The following is a 20690-nucleotide window of genomic DNA, read 5'->3' as shown; positions in this document are numbered from 1 at the left end:
TGCACGCAATGTTGATCGAAAACAGATCAAGCAACTGACAGAATCTATGGATGGAAGACTGTTGAGTGTCATCATAAAGAAAGGTGGCCATATTGATCACTATTTTTTTGGGTTTTTGTTTTTGCATGTCAGAAATGTTTATTTCTAAATTTTGTGCACTGATATTGGTTTACCTGGTGAAAATAAACAAGTGAGATGGGATTAGATTTGGTTTTTATTAAGTTGCCTAATAATTCGGTACAGTAATAGTTACCTGCACAAACAGATATCCTCCTAAGATAGCCAAATCTAAAAAAAAAAAAACACTCCAACTTCCAAAAATATTAAGCTTGAATATTTGAGTCTTTTGGGTTGATTGAGAACATAGTTGTTGATCAATAATAAAAATAATCCTCTAAAATACAACTTACCTAATAATTCTGTGTAACGGGTCCGGGAGGCGGAACCTCTGAGCTACTATACAAGGGGGCGGCCCTTGTAAGGGAGCGGGTGGCAGTCTCTGGATGAACGGACAGGGAGATACGGCAAGTGATCAGGGCAGTCTCTGGGTGAACGGACAGGGAGATACGGCAAGTGATCAGGGCAGTCTCTGGGTAAGGGGTAGGTACGACCTGTGATGGCAGAGCCTCCGGGTAGGCTAGCAGGCAGATGGTAGATGGGTGCTCCCAGGTGAGCAAGCGAGAGTCTCAGGAATAGCAGGTGGTCACGGCACGTGACGGCGGAGCCTCAGGGCAGGCAGGCAGGCAGGTAACGGAGAAGCGCTCCCAGGTGAGCGGGCAAGAGTCTCTGGAATAGCTGGTGGTCACCGCACGTGACAACGGGACCTCCGGGCTGGCAAGCAGGCAGGTAACGGAGATGCGCTCCCAGGTGAGCGGGCAAGAGTCTCTGAGATAGCTGGTGGTCACAGCACGTGACAACGGAGCCTCCGGGCTGGCAAGCAGGCAGGTAACGGAGAAGCGCTCCCAGGTGAGCGGGCAAGCTGGTCCATAGACAGACTGACCGGAGTAGTAAGGCAGACCGTCGGACCTCAGGCAAGCAGGCAGGTAGCTGATATGCGCTCCCAGGTGAGCGGGCAGGCTGGTCCTTTAGACAGACTGACAGGAGTAGTAAGGCAGACCGTCGGACCTCAGGCTGGCAGACAGGTAACAAGTATTCAGGCAGGAATCAGGCAGGTAACTAGCAGGAAACTGGCAGGAAACTGGCAACGGGACCTGAGGGCTGAAGCACAGGTGAGACACAGGTGCAAACAACATTGCTCGGGCACCTCCATTTTGGAGGAGGTGCCTTTTATATGATGAAGTCCTCCGGCCATTGGCCGGGGACTCTTTAGGGCGGCGCGCGCGGCCCCTTTAAGAGGAGGGGAGCGCGCGCGCGCGCGCGCCCTAAGCACAGGGGCCGGGAAGGAGCGCGCGCTGACAGCAGAGCGGGGAGAGGACGCCGGGCAGGAGCGCGCGCTGACAGCAGAGCGGGGAGAGGACGCCGGGCACGGAGCAGAGCGGTGAGGGGAGCAGCGTCCCTGCCTAGCAGAGGGCAGGGACGCCAGCGCTACATTCTGCACACAGTCTAGTGGAGGCCCACAAAGCTTGAGAAGGGTATAAGAAGATAGCAAAGTGTTTTTAAGTTGCCTTTTCCTCAGTTCGAAATGTAATTAAGAAATGGCAGTTAAGAGGAACAGTGGAGGTCTAGATAAGGTCTGGAAGACAAAGCGAAATTTCAGTGAGAGCTGCATCAGAACCCCTGCTTGACTGCAAAAGACCTTCAGACAGATTTAGCAGACTCTGGAGTTGTGGTACATTGTTAGACTGTTCAGCAACACCTGCACAAATATTGCCTTCATGGAAGAGTCATCAGAAGAAAACCTCTCCTGCATCCTCACCATAAAATTCAGCCTTAAAAGTATGAAAAATAACATCTAAGCAAGCCTGATGCATTTTGGAAGTCCCATCAACTGATGAAGTTAAAATAGAACCTTTTGGCCACAATTATCAAAGCTGTGTGTGGAGACAAAAGGGCACCAAGTTTCAGGAAAAGAACATCTCGCAAACCATTAAGCATGGGGGTGGATCAATCATGCTTTGGGCTTGTGTTGCAGCCAATGGCACGAGGAACATTGCACGGGTACAGGGAAGAATGGATTCAATGAAATTTCAGCAAATTCTTGATGCAAATATAACACCGTCAGTAAAAAAAAAATGAAGTTGAAAAGAGAATGGCTTCTACAAATGGATAATGATCCTAAACACACGTCAAAAGGCGCAAGCTGAAGCTTTTACAATGGCCCCCACAGTCCCCTGATCTGAAAATCATTGAAAATCTGTGGCTTGACCTCAAAATAGCAGTGCATGCAAGACGACCCAGGAATCTCACAGAACTGGAAGAATTCTCCAAGGAAGAATTGATGAAAACCCGTCAAGCAAGAATTGAAAGACTCTTTCTCGCTACAAAAAGCGTTTACAAGCTGCGATACTTTCAAAAGGGATGCTACTAGGTACTAACCATGCAGGGTGCCCAAACTTTTGCATCAGCCCATTTTTACTTTGTAATTTTTAAAATGTTAAAGGTGAAAATAGGTATTTTTTTGCCTCAAATACAAAGGAAATATGTCATCTTTCACTTTAGGCCTTTTAGAGATCATTTCATCATCAACTTGCTTAACTGTTCACAATAACAGTAATTTTGTTCAGGGGTGCCCAAACTTTTACATACCACTGTATATACAGTAGTAGTGTTCAAAATAATAGCAGTCTAATATGACTAACCAGATTAATCACTGTTTTTGGTATAAATCATATTACCACATGTCAAACAATTTTCCAGCTGGTGCAGTAGATTCTAAGTAAACCTGCACTCCGCATTCATGATCTTCATTTTTTTGAGTCTGTGTATTTGAATAATTAATTGAAAGGGGTGTGTTCAAAATAATAGCAGTGTGGAGTTCAATTAGTGAGGCCAATCATTCTGTGAAGAAAAAGGTGCGAAACAGGTGGCCCTTATTTAAGGATGAAGCCAGCACATGTTGTACATGCATTTCTCCTTGAAAGCCTAAGAAGTATATGGGTCGTCCAAGGCATTGTTCAGAAGAACAGTGTACTTTGATTATAAGTTTTACCCTCTCCAATCAACTTTTTAAAGAAGTGCAGACAATGATAGGCTGTTTAGCTAAAATGATCTCCAATGCTTTAAAATGGAAAGCAAAACCAGAGGGACGTTGAAGAAAACGGAAGACTACCATTCAAATGGATCAAAGAATAGCCAGAATGGCAAAGGCTCAGCCAATGATCAGCTCCAGGATGATCAAAGACAGTCTCAAGTTACCTGTGAGTACTGTAACAGTTAGAAGACGCCTGTGTGAAGCTAATCTCTTAGCAAGAAGGCCCCGCAAAGTCCCACTGTTAAAAAAAAGACATGTACTGAAGCGGATACAATTTGGCAAAGAACATATCAACTGGCGTAAAGAGAAGTGGAGAAATGTTTTCTGAACTGATGAAAGTAAAATTGTTCTTTTTGGGTCCAAGGGCCGCAGACAGTTCGTCAGACGACCCCCAAGCTCTGCATTCAAGCCACAGTACACTCTGAAGACAGTGAAGCATGGTGGTGCAAGCATCATGCTATTGGCATGTTTCTCTTACTATGGTCCTGGATCTATTTACCGTATACCAGGGATCATGGACTAGTTTGCAGATATTAAAATACTTAGAGGTCGTGTTGCCTTACGCTGAAGAGGATATGCCCTTGAAATTGGTGTTTCAACAAGACAACGACCCTAAACACACCAGTAAATGAGCAACATCTTGGTTCCAGTCCAACAAAATTGAGGTTATGGAATGGCCAGCCCAATTCCCGGACCTTAATCCCATATAACACTTGTGGGGTGACATAAAAAATGCCGTTTCTGAGGCAAAGCCAACAAATGCCAAAATTTATGGGATGTAGTCAAAGCATCCCGAGCTGGAATGACCATTGACAGGTGCCAGTAGTTGGCTGACTCTACGCAACATAGATGTGAAGCAGTTCTGAAAAACTGTGGTTATACAACTAAATAGTAGGTTAGTGATTCACAAGAATGCTAAATCCTCAACATAAAAAATGCATCTTGTGAGTTTGTAAAGACGAATGCATACACTTCTGTTTTTTAGAACTTCGCAATTTCATTTTTTATTTTTTGTAGTTAAAAATTATATACATTTCTCTTCATGTTTTGAATTAGAAAATCCATGTGCAATGTTCCCAATGCATGGAAATAAAAACTAGTATAAAGATTTTGTGCTTAACTCATGTTTTGAACAGACTTCTGTTATTTTGAACACTACTGTGTCACTCTCTGCACTGCCCTGATGATTGGAAGTGAACGGCTGCAGAGCGAATACAAAATTATTTCTTTCCCTGTAGCTGCTGCTCTAGTAAAGCAGCTTGGAATAATTTAAATGCTATTTATCCCCATAGTATTCCTATATCAGCAGGAATATAGCGTTTCTGGAAGGTGAGCGGTTCCCCTTAATGTTGGATATATGAATTTATTTTGTCAAATATCTGAACCTGAGGTGCAATCCCTTTGTCATCTAGATGTGTTACTAGCTTTCTACATGTGTTCATCATGCACAGAGGCTGCGCCAGAATAAAGCTCCATAATCTTTAAACTTTTATGACTAGGCCAACAGCGTTGGCAGAGATTCTTCTCTTGGGGGTGTATTTTTCCCCTTGCATGATGTTAACCAATCATAAGCAGAAGGTGAAAAAAAACAATAAACCTCTAGAGAAGGTAAGAAGAACTTTCTTTCTCCCATGAGATATGTAATGACACACAGCGCTGCTCTAATCTTTGCTGCTACTGTGTAGAATAAAGCAGAACTGAGTCTCATTACAAACACTTCCAGCTTTCATCTCAGGAAAGTCTGTCGTGGGAAGAGGAGTACAGCTGATCTAAGTGTCATTACAAACACATCCAGGTTTCACCACAGGAAAATCAGTGTAGGGAGGGAAGAGTTAAGTTAAGGGTCATTACAAACATCTCTGCAGCTGGAGCTCTCCTCTCACAGTGCTTTTAGTTCTGTTGTACTTCCTTCTCCCCACACTGACTGCCATGAGATGAAAACTGAAGTCCAGCTAAGTTGAGTGTCATTAGGAACGCTTCCAGCTTTCAGCTCTTGGAAGTCAGTGTAGTGAGAGAAGAGCTAAGATGTGTCACATCAGACACCTCTGCAGCTGCAGCTCTCATGCCAGGATGCTTTTAGCTCTTCTGTAACCCCTTCTCCCCACACTGACTGCCATGAGATGAAAGCTGGAGGTGTTTGGAATGACACTCAGGTCTTCTTTGGTCTGCTGTACACAGTAGGTGCAGAGATAATAGCTGAGAGCAGAGCTGTCTTTTATTCCAAGTCTTGCACAGAAATAGTTGAGTTGGGTCAGACTTTTTTTTCCTTCTCATGATGCCGCCTGCTTATGATTGATCAACATCAAGCAGGGGATAAAGTATCCATCTCCAGAGAACAATTTCTGCTAACATCCACTTGAGCTTATCAGAAATAAAAATCTAAACTTTACAAGCTTATCTATTTGCAACGGAGATGAGAAATAAAAAAATGCATTTTATTCACCTCTGCAGCCACTATTTCATGATGTCCAGAATAACATGCTCAAATGGGTGCTAGGTCCTCTTTAAGTAAGAAAAAAAATGTCCCCAAGTTTTTCCAAATATCTTTTTTTTTTTTTGCGAGCTTAAGATTATATTATATAATTGCATACAAGCTATTACACAAAATGTTCTTACCAGAATAGGTTGTGAACCACTGATAATAATAGCAATAACTGCTTGTGTTGGTGTTGGCGTCCCAGTGCCAGCTCTCAATGCTTCTCCCGGATATCAAGGCTCTTTCTTTGATAATGGCGTCATGATACAAGTGTTTTCCAGTGTATTTACAAGGTTTAAATAAATTACTTTCATATTTTTAAGAACGTCATTATTTTGCACTCCTTTATTTACCTTTCAGTTACTATGGTTGTTTTTTTTTTTAAGGTTTGTGATGGGAACTAAATTGACAGAATCCCAAAATGTGCAAAATCTTAACTTTCAGCCATACTCTAGGTAAAATACACTGGTTAGTGGATTACATTACTCGGATTCTCTAGGAGATTTCTTTCTACAAAAGCACGGCGGCGACCCCTGATGTAGCCACAAAAACATGTTATATTGCCAAAATCATCTGGGGGTTTACGAGCAAATTACTGTAAATTCAAGCAGCAAAATATAACATCAGGAGCTACCAAGATGTAATTCATCATTGCTGGGAATGTGCAGAAATAACCTTGCGGTGTTCTATACTATAAAGGAAATGATTACACTGAAAAAGTAGATGTCACCCATTCTTGTCGTAACTATGCGGCACTTTAAATTGTAGAGTCACTCTGACCTTTATCTGATAAGTAGTGTCAAGTGGGCTCATAAAAACCTAGTTCTCATTCTCTGTACTGCACTCTAGTTCACTAGCATGAGCGGTATGTCCAAGCATCGGTCTCCCACCCTATATTCGCCATATTTGAGCTGTACATTGGCTTAAAGTGCATTCAGAGTGATGCTGCAGCACAAGCTATAGCATTGCACTCTTTTTGTCTGCTAGATCAGTGGTGGTCATTCTGAAATTTTTGGCAGGACCTCAAATGCATCCATTAATTCCACTTTGTGATTTGTTAGATTGGAAGGCATGAATGAATAAGGGCAGCATGGTGTCTTCGATTAGCACTGTTTCCTTGCTTCTTCAGCCCTGGGTTTGGAACCAACCAAACGTAACTCCTGCCTTTTGCATTGAGTTTGTCACGTAGTGACTAGGGACTGTGGGCACCTACCCGATCACCCGAACTTGAGGCATCCAAGGCTATCCCTCTTCCCCAGATTACTTCTGATGGTGAAGACGCCGGGGTCCCGTACCTTGCTATGCTCCTATCTTACCCTTATCTGTTCCATCTCCCACCTATGGAGACGTGAGGCCGAATATTATAAGCAATCATTAATCAGACAGACATGGTTTACAGACAAGAAAAAAAGAAAACTACACTCATACAAATGCACTCACAAAACAACATAGTGGGACAAAAGGGAGGTATAGGAAGGGGAAACCAAATATGAGAAGATAAGGAAAAACCCGCAAAACCAACTCCACGCAGCAATCTCCAGAAAAACTCTCCAACCGCCAACTCCAAACACTGAACTCTCTCCTTCACCACCATACCAGGAAGTAGAACTATCACTGGCAAGGTCAGAAGCAAGGAGGAGGGTTATTATACCTGCGGGGAGTAACCAACTCAGAACAGCTGATACAACCCAAGACAGAGAACTTCAGGAGTTCAACTAAGCAGTTTCACCCTTGCAGCACCAGAACAAAAAAAAGCCAGAACTGCTAATAGGACAGTGAAGCCATTCTAACTACTGCAGGTGTATGTGTCACCAGGCGCTGCGATTGTCTGACCCCACTCTGATGCGGTATCCCTGTGATTGTTTTTTTTTTTCTTCTCCTTAAGGTTGGAGAGCTTTAAATAACATATCATCTTTCCACAGCTGATAAATGTATGATCACTGATCATCAAAAAGGGTGAACCATGTCCCCTGTGTGTTAATATAGTTGGTATAGCTCACCTGGTGAGGCGGATTCGCTAAACTGTAGGTCATGAGCACCACACTTTACAGCACAAACTAGAGGTGTTGGTGCAGTGACGTGCAGAGGAGTTGGATATGCTGCATGGAGGATCAGCATACACTGCATGGCATGTGGAACAGTGGAGCTGGATAGGCCGAATGGGATATGGAACTTGATATGCTGAAAGGCATGTGTAACAGTAGATCTGAATTGGCAGGACAATATGAGAAACAGTGGAGCTGAATATGCTGGACAGCATGCTGGATTTGGAACAGCAGAGCAAAGTATGCTAGATTGACACCTTGAACTAGCAGAGTCAAAGTATGCGGACAGTTGCCTTGGAAAAGCAGAGCTGGTTTTGTCAGTTAACTCGCATAGTTGGAGTAACTGAACTGAGCAAGGGCTCCACTGAAAATACAGCAGCTGCAGTGTGGACAAACTACCTGAATACTCAGGTGGCATGCCGACCGAGCTGTGATAAAAAAGGCCTAGGGGAGTGACATCAGAGGGCATAATCTGATGCACAGTAGAGCAGAGGGAGATATTTGTCCGGAAAAGAAGAAGCAGAGTTCGTCACTGGAGCTGAGACCAGTCAGTAGTAGTTGTAGTAATAGTGTTAGTGAGCATGTGTGACCACTGCTTCATTCACTATCTGGTAGAGCTGGTCGCACACACTCACCACAGTTTTTTTTCCACATTGGAGACTCTGAGCATCCTGTTCTCCGGTTTGGTGAAGGTCTTAGTGGATGGACCCCCAGCTCTTATAAATGTATAATTTACCCTTTTGGGCAGGTGATACAAGTTGTTTATCATAGAATCCTAGAATGTTAGCGTTGGAAGGGACCTTCAGGGTCATCGTGTCCAACCCCCTGCTCAGTGCAGGATTCACTAAACCATCTCAGACAGATGTCTGTCCAGCCTCTGTGTGAAGACTTCCATTGAAGGAGAACTCACCACCTCTCGTGGCCGCCTGTTCCACTCATTGATCACCTTCACTGCCAAAAAGTTTTTTCTAATATCTAATCTGTATCTTCTCCCTTTCAGTTTCATCCCATTACTTCTCGTGTTTCCATATGCAAATAAGAATAAAGATGATCCCTCTACAGTGTGACATCCTTCCAGATATTTGTAGCTATTAAGTCTCCTCTTAACCTTCTTTTTTGCAAGCTAAACATTCCCAGATCCTATAATCCTTCATCGTAGGACATTGTTTGCAGTTCGCTCACCATCCTGCTGGTTCTCCTCTGAACTTGCTCCAGTTTCTTAATGTCTTTTTTAAAATGTGTTGCCCAGAACTGGACACCGTATTCCAGATGAAGTCTGACCAAGTAAGGGTCATCCCATCTACTCCTATGTAATTGACCTACAATATGTGTGCCTGAGATGAGAAAATTATATTGCCCCACGAGGGACATGTTAATGGTGACAGATATTGGTGAACAACGTCCACTTTTGTTTGTCTGATGTCTTCTAGTCTGATGTAAAATAAATAGTTTACAAAATCCAAAATTTATTTTCTCAAATTATAATTTCTGGAAGAATCATCAGTAACTGGAATAAATACATAAGCACATGAGAAACTAACGTTCTTGAGATCTGAAGAGGCTCTCCATTCCATCCTTGCAGAGGGTGGTTTTCCAAAGGGTCTACATTTGTGAAATCTTTCCTCAAATTGCTCATCGCAACCTGTTGTTACTCCGATGCCAGCAGCAATGGAAAATTATTTGCATATTTTTTGGATTTTTTTTTTTTTTTACATGTTAACAGAAGGAGTATCTGACATGGTATTGAGACAAGACAGAAGATCTATTCTTTATTGTGGCCTCAAATACATAGAATACATGTAGCTGCAGTGAAAGCTCTTGTGGCATTTACTATGAAGGATTAGACTACAGAAATGCTAATTCACTAATCACTATCAAAACAATGAGCTTCAACAGGGTTAATGTGTGGATAGAGAAGGTCACTGTTCTGTGTTGCTGCTCCGGGCAGGTGGGGGCATCGCCTCGCTTCTCCAGGTACACAGACGCTCATGCTGCGTCTTTTCCGGTAATTACTCCCGGAATATTTGTTGCTTGCTTATGAATTAACTTGCATTTATGGAACTAAATCATTGCAATCATTTAATTACACCTGAGGAGCTGAACTATAATTGCTTGCTGCTAACGAGGATCTGAGATGGCTTGAGCAGTATTAATTTGGTGTTTACTTTTCTGAGTGCTAAAAGCATTAAAATGATTGTGCGATAGGATTACATTTTACTAATTGCTGCCATTCATTAGCTGGGTAAATGGCGAGGGAGATAGCGCTCTGCTGAAAGGCGGATTGCTGATGCTGGCATGTTTAGGCACTAATCTCCAACAGGCGAAAAAAAAAAAAAAGACGATCTGGAAATGCTGGCTCACACAACGGTCCTTGTTCTGAAAGCCATTTCTCGGCAGAAGTTCTAGGTAAATTCTATAGCCGCCCCTTTATAGTGCCAACATATCACCTCTTCACGTGCAAAATAATGCTGTTAATTAATACTTAATGATTTTCATTCTTTGCCAAATTGATGGATATTTTAATGCTTTTGAGAAAAGGCTGTTACATTTTAAGATGAAAGAGGACCGCTTGAGCATGGAAACCTGGCCACAACGTGGAATATTGGCTGCTAAGTAAAACGTAGATTCTTATTTTATAATTTCTCCTCTCCGTTCCAAAGATATTAGCTTCTAAAGTTTAGGTTAAAAGTTTTGATATTCCCAACTGGGCGTTATCAGAGATTTTTTTCTGGGGGCGTTACTTTGTCACAGGTGCGAACACAACATTTGTGCAACCTGTGCAGTTGATTAGGGGCCCAAGAGGTAAGGGGGCCACTTCCACCTTCAAATCAGTTGAAATTGTGCATTATCATGAGTTCTTAGACGGCAAAAGGTCAATATATTGTTCTTGTACAGGGGCCCTCTTCTGTCTATATCCGCTTTTGCTTTGTCTTCTACATTGACCAATCATAAGCAGGAGAGTGTCGGGGGAGGTGGGTACAGCTGAGCTGAGTGTGATTACAAACACTTCCAGATCTCCTCTCATGCAGTCAGTGTGGGGTAAAGTGGGTACAGCAGGGCTGAATGTGATTGCAAACTCTTCCAGATCTCCTCTCAGTACAGCTTTGTTGTGGGGGAGGGGCAGAGCTAGCAAAGCTGTTAGAGGAGAGCTGCAGTTGCAGAGGTGTTTGTAATGACGCTCAGCTCTGCTGTATTCTCCTTCTTTATACTCTTGACTGCCCGGAAGGGAGATATGGAAGTGTTCGAAATCACTCAGCTTTGTTGTATTCCCCCCTCCACCATGTACCCTATTGAAAAACATTGATAGATACGTCCATGATTATGAAGACATTTATCCATCAGTTATGCCTCAAATGATCCTTTTATATACTGCAATTCCAAATGATTATCCAATAGGTATAAATTTGCTGTAATTAAAAACCTCCATACACATTAGGCTAATGTCGGCTGAACCCTCTGATATCAATGAGTTCAGCTAACAGTCTAATGTGAATGGGGACCCAGAACTTTTCCTCGGGAGATGATATTGGAGGAGATAAGGATTTGGCTGCACTCTAGTTCACTAGCCTGAGCAGTGTGTCCAAGAGTTTGTCTCCTACTGGCATATTTATTATGTTTGAGCTGTATATTGGCGGAAAGTGCATTCAGAGTGATGGGGGAGATAAGGATCTGGCATGTCCAATTTCAGACTCCTTGTTCTCTAAGAAATAAGCCAACGTCTGAGTTTTCGGGCTGAGGTTTTCTCATAGAGAACACAGGACTGAGTGAGAGCTCCTGTGTATAAGAGGTTCAGACAGGCAGCAATCTACAGTGTATGGGAGGATTAACACTTTTCTTATAAAATTTCTCTGTACCCATATGTAACCTAGGTCATCAATGATAAAGTAGTGGACAACCTCTTTAAACTTACTAGGTGTTGTCGACACCAACCACTCAACAAGCAAGTTACCAACTTCTTGCAACTGTTCTCAGTCCTGTTCACACCTGGCCTCTGCAATCAAGTTAATGTCAGTTTGCAGTTACTTCTCAGTTACATCACTGCTATTAAGCATTGCCACGCTGCATGATGCCGGACTGAATTGCTGTGATTTAAATGCTTCCCTGCTGCAATATACCATTTTGCTATACAATTGCTATTCCCATGTATATCCGCACATCTGGCTCTGCTTCATCTGTGCTACCTGCTTTGCTTATGTGTCTGCTATCCTGCATACCCTACTATCCTGTTTCTTTCTGATCCACATGTTGTCCCTCAATGCCTGCTCTGCTGCACCGTTTCCTCGGGTCAGTGCTGTTCGCCCAGACAGACCTCACCAGGTGATCCCATAACGGTGATTTTGATGCTAATTCTGCCATATAGGAATTCACTGAAAAGGACTTCAAATCCCCCAAAAAATCACCGAAAACGGCCATATTTACCAATACCTGGTGACAATACTAATATACTGCAGCATGCAGGCAGGCCCAATGATATAAGGCTGCACCGGTGCAAAATGCTGGTATACAATCACGCACATATCTACCATCTAGAAGACCTGCTGCTTTCTGCAGTGTATTAGTATTAGAACTGGGTATGGGTAGATATGGCCTTTTTTCTGTGATATTTTTTACTGCTACCATGAAGAAAAAACGTCTTCAGTGAATGACTGATTTCAAATTCTATTGGTTGGTTTTTTTACATAGAAAATGAGGGATAAATTTGGAGTTCTCTCAGACTAAAAAGGTAGAAACCTGTAAATTTTGGTAATCCAAATATATGCAGAAGCTTTATAGAATGACCTTAAAGGGAAACCGCACCCCAAACCACAGGTCTTTGAAATGTAAATCCGTCAACCTTTTTATATCTTCTTACACCTATGTGTCCAAATATACTGTTTACAGGGGTGATCACAGATTCCCTGATTCCCCTTTAAGGTAATTTACACACCATTTCTAGCTCTTAGAAATAAGTACGGTAAGTAATAAGTAAGGCTTTGTACGCACTTCTGTCATAGGTTCCACTCTTAAGATCTGACAGATCCATTATCTAGTGATCCTGAGTTATTTATTTATTTTACTCACTTATATAGCGCCATTAATTCCACAGCGCTTTACAAACCTGATCGACGCTGTCTCCATTGGGGGTCACAATCTACATTCCCGGAAACCGGAGGAATCCCACGCAAACCCGGGGAGAACATACAAACTCCTTGCAGATGTTGTCCTTGGTGGGGTTTGAACCCAGGACCCCAGCGCTGCGAAGCAACAGTGCTAACCACTGAGCCACCGTGCTTCCCTGTAATGATTAATACCATTTACATTTTCATGGCATTTGTCAGATTTCTGGTAGTTTTATGGCAGCTAAAGAGCTTTGGAATGGAATGGGAACGAACAACCGAATGAATGTATGACATTTTACATATCCTTACCAGAACCTGCATAAGTTTAACACCATCTGACCTGGATGGTCTACCAAAAATCATAGTCTCCTAACTTAGATGCAAAATATTCTGATTGTTTGTTATATTTATGATTAAGAGTGACTCAAGGAGGTCAAAGTATTAATATCAGAACCTCTAGGAGAGGAAGACTGAACTGTTTTTGATAAGAGGTGTTACTGATTTTTTGCCAAGTTACCTACATATCAATGATGAGGTCAAAGTGTGACTCTTCTAAGTTCTAATTTGCTTTAAAGATGACCTGTTATCAGATCAAAAGTGGGCAGTTTTTGTTTTTATTTAGTTCCCGTTGCTCCTATGAGTAATCTGTTTTTGTGTTTTTTTAAATCCACCATGCGCGTCCACAGATATGGGCCTTTTTATTTAGTACTAATATCTATGGTCTTTAAAAGTGGGCATGGCTCACAGCGTAATTATGCAGAGCAGCCTAAAGACACGCCCCCGAGGATCCTGAAAGCATTGCTTCATCGGGAAAGACCCTAAAAAGAATCACTAAATAAAAAGGCCAGTATCTATGGTGGATTTAAATAAAAAACAACAACTCAATACTCAATGGAGGTAGCAGGAATAAAATAGCAAAACCTGGTGACAGATCCTCTTTAAAGAAGCAACTCTGAAAAGTCCTAATGTCAATTTGGACAAATCTGTAAATCTCAAAGATTCCAACACAATGTTGTAGCAATTTATTTCACTTTCTGTCCTAACTATTCTAAGGTGCCTCCCCTATGATGGTGATGGCAAGGAGACTCCTGAAATATAGTGTCAGCACAGGACTCTGGTGTCACGCAAGGTGTAGGAAAGACTAAGTGTAACATGAAGGGAAGAGGGAAAGGGGGAGTGGAGACCTCCTAGGCTGATCTGATATCACCCTGTCTCCCCTATCGTCCCTATATTGGTTCCTCACCAATTGTCGCATGGGAACCTAAAACCCTGTATTTCCCTAGAGCATGGCCCTGGCTAGGGAAAGGGGGGAGTGAGCACTAGTCAGTCCCCACTGCAATACTGGACTTTTCTAGGGAAAATCCTCATGCCACAATTTAAAGTTCGATGACTGACCATAATATATGGCAAAAAAAGTACAGATTTGATTATGAAATTTGATATCCACTAGGAGTACAATTGTCCATGTTTTTCTACTACTTACCTTTTATCCATCTAGCAATATACCGTTCCCATACAAATTATTATTCAAGATACGATATGTCTTGTGTACATTCTTGCTCGTTACATATGTCATCATTTAGTAATGTGAAAATAAAAGGTATTTTTGTTCATATGTGGGAAAATACAGTCATTTGCTCTAATCTATGAGAATTCGCATGACAAATGGCGCTGTGGGACTTACATTGGATAGAAACAGTATCCCTTATCCAACGTAATGAATAGGTCGAGCTGATAAAAGCACCTGTTTACACGGGCGGGTCAACTGTGTCTCAACCAAAGCATGAGAGTGCAACCGACACACAAAGGAAAGACTTTTGCTCTCATGAAAGGGGTGGTAATATTTGAGTAGGTTTCAAGATCAGCGTTGAGATATATCCAAGAATTTCCACCTATTGCATGTCCGGCTTTTGGCCTTGCATGATCAACACTCGAAGTGTGAAAAGACCTGAGTCCCCTCCTTTCACTGTCCCATAAATGAACATGAACTGTTAGATCACACTGCGGTTTGTTGTCCTAGGCTAAACATTTTCAGAACCATTTGTCTTGTAAATTCCCTCCGCTGAATACATGCAAAGCCTAGGCGTGCCTCATTGTGTGATTTCACATTTATTTAACCAGTGCAGCCTTTATTTTACCTGTGAAGTCTTGGAGCTATTGTCAAAAAAAAGGTGCCAGGTCAAACATCTGCAGACTTCGGAGCAGAGAAGTTTGTGGAAGTCGGAGAAGACGGTTTGCACAAGGAGGCGACTGCTTTCATTGGTTATAAGACGTACAGCAGCTGGGTCATACCGGACGACAACGCTGGTGTGTTCTCAGGCTGTCAAAAATATTAAGGGCTAAAGAAAAAGCCATCTGTGGACAACTGGTATTTGCTCTTATCGGTATAGGGTAGGGTACCAGTTTTCTTGATGAGGTGCACTTTCCGCAGCTCTGTTGGGTAGCTTCTCATTAAAGTGGTTTTCATCTATCCTAGTTTGTTGGTCGGAGGGGTCTGACCTACAATAATCGGCAAAATGGGGAACTTTTGCCCCCATTAGAATGGAGCGTCATTGCGTATACTCAATCTCTGCGCCATTCACTCTATATGGGGCTGAGGAGCGTCACGCTCAGCCTTTTCCGGCAGCCCGATAGAGAATGAATAGAGCTTGTCCAGGCGTTCGACCTTCCCCTTCATTTTGTACCTGCCATAAAAGTTCCCTGATCTGCCAATCAGTGCGGATCCCAGCAGTCAGCAAGTTATCATCTATTCTGCAGATAGGTAATAACTTGTTTTCACTGGACCATCCCTTTTAAAGGGGGAACCAGTTAAACTATTGATTCTTCCAGGCAAGGAGCAAGTCTCTTTGGAGGGTAAGATGTTGACTTGTAGAGTAGCTCCTTCCAATAGGTGACACTAGGGAGAGTTTCTTCTTTCTAGGGGAGATGTGAGCACTATTTGATATACTTTTCCACCATAGCATTGCCTCCATTCTTCAGCTTCTGAATGTGAAGCTGTCCTTCCTCCCTAGAGTAAAGCATTACCCTGCACTGTAATCACAAAGGACATGTACCCTGAAGCAGCTGTCTACAGATGGAGCTCTGGTTGGTTAATACTGCATTACTAATTAACAAGCAAGTCAATTTAGGAACAAATCAAGCCAGACATGTCACTCAAAGCAAGGATCACCAAGCTACGACTTGTCTTCTTTGGACATGACATATACGAAGAGAGCAATCACTGGAGAAGGACATCCTGGTCTGAAGAATAGAAGGAAAAGGCGAAGAGGATGACCAGTCACCTGATGGCTTGATACAATCAAGATGAAGAGAAGAACCTGGTGGACCTATCTAGGCTTGCACAAGGTCAATCTTCTTACAGAGCATTCATTCATCAAGTCGCCATGGCTCGAGATCGAGCTAAAGGCCGTTAATAATAATAATAATAATAATAATAGTTATGTTGCAAGACTCTAAAGTGTCCAATATTGACTTTTATATAGTAACTGCCTCCAGAAGGTGGCAATGGAGACCGGTTTTTTTCCTTATGATGGAGAGCAAATCGATATGCTTTTTTCTTGGAGCCTTGCTTGTAGATAGTATATCACAGCTCTAAGTCAATCAGACCTACTCTTTTTTAGCTCGGTGGATGGAAGGAAGTCGTCCTGAAACAACCCCTTTAAAATTGGAAAAAGATGAAAAGTCGATTCTGATGTAGAACTCCAGTCCAGCAGTATTATCATATGTATCTGTTGCTAACATGGAATATGCCATGGACACAGAAATTGCTAAATTTTATCCCTGTTAAAATGAGCGTTCAGGTTTTTAGAAAAGTTCTGAAACGTACAAGAATAGACATTTTCCACACTTGCTCATGTAATATCATTCATGTAATAGAAAGTATTGGGTGATATAAGTGCTAACGTTCATGTGTCATCCCTGGACAAGAGTTAGAAGGAGAAAGACCAGCACACTGTCCTTTTAAGAGAATTGTGTGCTTGAGGAAGGGACTTGTGTTCCAGACTTAATGAGGTTGGAACCTCAGCATCTCAAAAGCAAATAGTCTCATTTTGTCTTGTGGTGCTGAGGTTACAACCTCAATATCCCTGGACATGAGGCATCACCACCAAACAGACTTTATAGCCAGGTCACCAACTGCTGGAACCTCTGATGATCTGCAAGTTTCAATTGGGAATGCTGCCACCCTGCCCATAGATGTGGCATTACATGGCGCTCACTGGAACTAATAGGGTAACCAAGTGATGCTTTATTGAGTGATCCAGAAGGAATCTTTCTATTTTTTCCAGTTAGAATTGCTAATATGAATTGAACCAGACTCAAAGGGGCTGTATGGTATAGAGAGATCAAATAAATGATTATAGTGGGCAGGTGGAGGTCTCCTATTTGGGACCTCCATCAAGTAGCTGAAGTGAAGGGCAGCTACAGAGGACAGCTCTCACTCTGCTTTATCCAGCAGATGTGTGCATTGTGCAGACAGCCCATTGATACATATAAGAAGTGTGTTTCTTCTGTCCAACTGTGCTGCCATTGTAGGGAATGAACACTTAGACCCCGAATCATTAAGACTGGCATGTCGTACACCAGTCTTAAAGGGAATCTATCAGCAGGTTTTTGCTACCTCATCTGAGAGCAGCATAATGTAATCAAAGAGAAGCTGAATCCAACGATGTATCACTTAGTTTACTGGGTGCAGCAGTTCTGGCACAATAACAGTTTATAGATTTAGCAATGCAGCAGAGCTGAGGAAGCTAACCCCGCCCACACCAAGCTCTGACTATACAATGTCCATAGACAGGGAGGTGCTTATCACAGGAAGGGGCGTGTCAGACCAGGGCTCACAAGACCAGCTATTCCCAGCAATGATAAGCTACTGGTGCTAAAACAATCATTGTAAGAAAGCAAAGCCTAGGAGCTTGAAAAGAGGGGCAAAGCTGAAATCTGTGTTTTAACCCTACAGCATGCTGTCTTCAGATAAGATAGCAAAAACCTTCTGCCAGATTCCCCTTAACGAGGGTCGTACGGGGATACAATGCTCTAAATTCATGAAGTGACAGATTTGACACATCTTATCCGTGATATGCACCTCCCAAGAAATGTTACTCCAGTCAGGGACTAGAGTAGCCTTTCTGGCTTACAAAACGCCAGCACACTTTGATGAATTTCACCGGCAGACAAAGCAACACCCCACCCCATTCCCCTTTGGCAGAGCCTCTTCAAACTGGCGTAAAAACGGCAAACAGCGCAAAATTTTTGTGCAACTCTGTGTAGTGCAAACATTTTGAGACATTTTAAAGTATTTTATGCCGTTTTTTTTTGCAAAAACACTTTGGGCACAATACATCAATGCATTTTCTCTAGAATTCTGTCAGAAAACACCCTCGAAACATCACAGATGTTTTGCACAACTTCAAGTTGGGCAAATATTGAGCTGTTTTGATGTGAGTCTCGGCCATCTCCGACAAAGTGGGTGGAACTGAGGTGTGACCAAGCTCGCCCTGCAAATTTTGTCAAAATGTACGTAGCCCCTGGCTGGAGTAACCTTCCTGGTGGTGACGCACATCACGTGTAAGGTTCGCCTAAATCATTAAGAGCCTTGAAACAAAGAAAAGATGATCAAAAGCATCTTAAATGCGCAAGGGTCACTTGTTGCAGTTTATACAGTATTTCTGCATTTATTTTCTTTTTAACCCAGCTAATATGTGAACAAATAAGATTATATTTGAGTGTAAATTTGGCAGTAAATTCTCCAAATTACAGAGTAAGAAATACTTTCATGAACCCTGACCATCAATCCTGAGCTGAACAGCCTATACGCAGCTGGGTGTTTGCTCTTCTGTGTCCTTTTGTCATTAGATGTGTGACCACCCAGAGGGTCCCGCATAGTTGAGATGCTCAGATGTTTCCAATAAACACACCTGTACTGTACACCCCTGTAAAAACTGACCCTCCGAATCATGAAATGATAGTACGAGTGCAGAAAGCCTTCTTGCACATAATGTCTACTCTTTATAGATAAATCCAAGGAAATGTAGCAAACACTTACGAACAAGTCATCCCGAGTGCAACCGGACTGTCGAATGTAGTGCTGCAAATGACTGCCAGGGTCGTTTCAAGTGCCTGGTGGATATAAAAACTATTGATTCAAGGGAAGAGGCAAGTAATACCAGGGTGCCAGTAAACAAGAAAACTACCTTCGAGACTCTGAAAGAGTATTCTCAAAAAGCACCACGGACTATACGCCCTATGTTGGCCTCATATGTAAAGTTGCCATAATCAGTGTGCCTCTGCTAATGAAAAGTTATGCAACTTTTTTTTAATTTTACCTTTTGTTCCAGTTGCTCCCCACTTTCAGGATCTGCTTGTTGTAAAAGGATGGGAACATTCAGAGGGTAAAAACCTGCCCAAACCTGAAACAGTCCCATGTGAGCGAAGTATATCTGCAGCACAAGTCTGTCTCCTGTCTTGAAGGTTTCCTTCATTGTATCCAGACTGGAGTCTTAGTATGAAGAGGATGGTGTAGACCAGTGTTTCCCAAACTTCAGTCCTCACAGCCCACAACAGATCATGATTTCAGGATTTCCGTAGTATTGCTCAGGTGATGGAATTATTGTCATGGCAGAAGAAATTACCAGAGGTTCTCACCTGTGCAAAACTAAGGAAATACCTGACCTGTTGTGGTCCGTGAGGACTGGAGTTTGGGAAACACTGGTCAAGACTCCAGACTGATGGGTTCAACTGTGGCTTCGGGAGCCTCTCAAAAACTAGAATAAAACATCTGCCACAGAGAGGTTACTATTGCTTCACCAGAAATAACTATATTTCCTATCGTTCATTAGAGTCTTTGTATAAAATCTAACTCTCTCATACAAAAGAAAGTGTCAATATAAAAGCAATTGTGGTGCTACTCTATCTTCTATGACTTTCTAGAAAACCTTTCCTTCTGATCACCATAGACAAATATGAGACCGTCAAGTTTAGATCAGTAGACCTGCGGCCTGTCAGTATTCAGACCTTTACACGTAGATGTGTGAATGCGGCATTATGCTGGTTTTACTTCGTGCTGGCTCCTACCTTCCCTTTTAGATCTGTAGGACTTGGCTGAGAAAAGGTAAGTTTGATAGTCTTTCCCACACCTTGCGAGACACCTACACTAAGTGCAACACAAAGGAAAGAGGGAGGGGGGGGAGTGGAGACCAAACACTAGAAGGGGGGTGGAGACCAAACACTAGAAGGGGAGTGGAGACCCCTAGGCAGATCTAATATCACCCTGCCTACCCTACCATCCCTATATTGGTTCCACACCAATCACCGAGCAGGACTCGAAGCCCTATATGTCCCTAGAGCTTGGCCCTAGATAGGGAGGAGGAGGGGTGAGCACTGGTCAGGCTCCACTACAAAATAAAGACAACAAGGTAGACAAACAAAGGGGATTAACTTAGCTTGAGTAGACACCTGAGGAGTAACGCCAACTGTCCTCCAAGGGCACCAGAGAAGAAGCCAGCCAACAGCTAGTGCTCCAAGCATGCCCAAAGGTAAATAGAAGTATCACTGGTGATTCCTACAGCAAACTGAGATTTTTTTTTTTAACTCCCATGCAAGGGTGTGTCAATTAACAGCAAGAGGGAGGTCGCCGCTGGGTCCTAAAGGAAGAAGGATTAAGAAGGTGTCTGCAATGCCAAGTGCAGAGACCTTCTACAGCCAGATCCAGAGCGACTGACGCTCCTGTGACAATAGGTTTCTATCTAAACTGGACCCTGATTCCAGCGATGTGTCACTTAAGCTGGCCATAAACATTAGACTTATGCCGGCCGAACCCGCCGCTGTCGACAGGTTCGGATGACAATCTAGTGTGTATGGGGACGAAGGCCACATGATTGTTGATCAGGCATGTCGGAATTCGGACTGCCGATCGCATTGCG

At 42.8% G+C, this 20690-nt stretch overlaps 1 protein-coding gene across 3 annotated transcripts in view; it reads left to right on the top strand.

Moving 5' to 3' along the window:
* The window catches only part of MIPOL1 (mirror-image polydactyly 1), a 381387-nt gene that overhangs the window by 97435 nt on the left and 263262 nt on the right, over window positions 1–20690 (top strand). The window lies entirely within an intron of this gene.

This window comes from Phyllobates terribilis, unplaced genomic scaffold (genome assembly GCF_046119375.1).
Source record: "Phyllobates terribilis strain yellow unplaced genomic scaffold, ASM4611937v1 Scaffold_7__3_contigs__length_470593459, whole genome shotgun sequence".
Classification (NCBI taxonomy): Eukaryota; Metazoa; Chordata; class Amphibia; order Anura; family Dendrobatidae; genus Phyllobates; species Phyllobates terribilis.
Note: the sequence above shows the minus strand (reverse complement) of the source record. Positions and strands in the feature narration are given on the sequence as shown.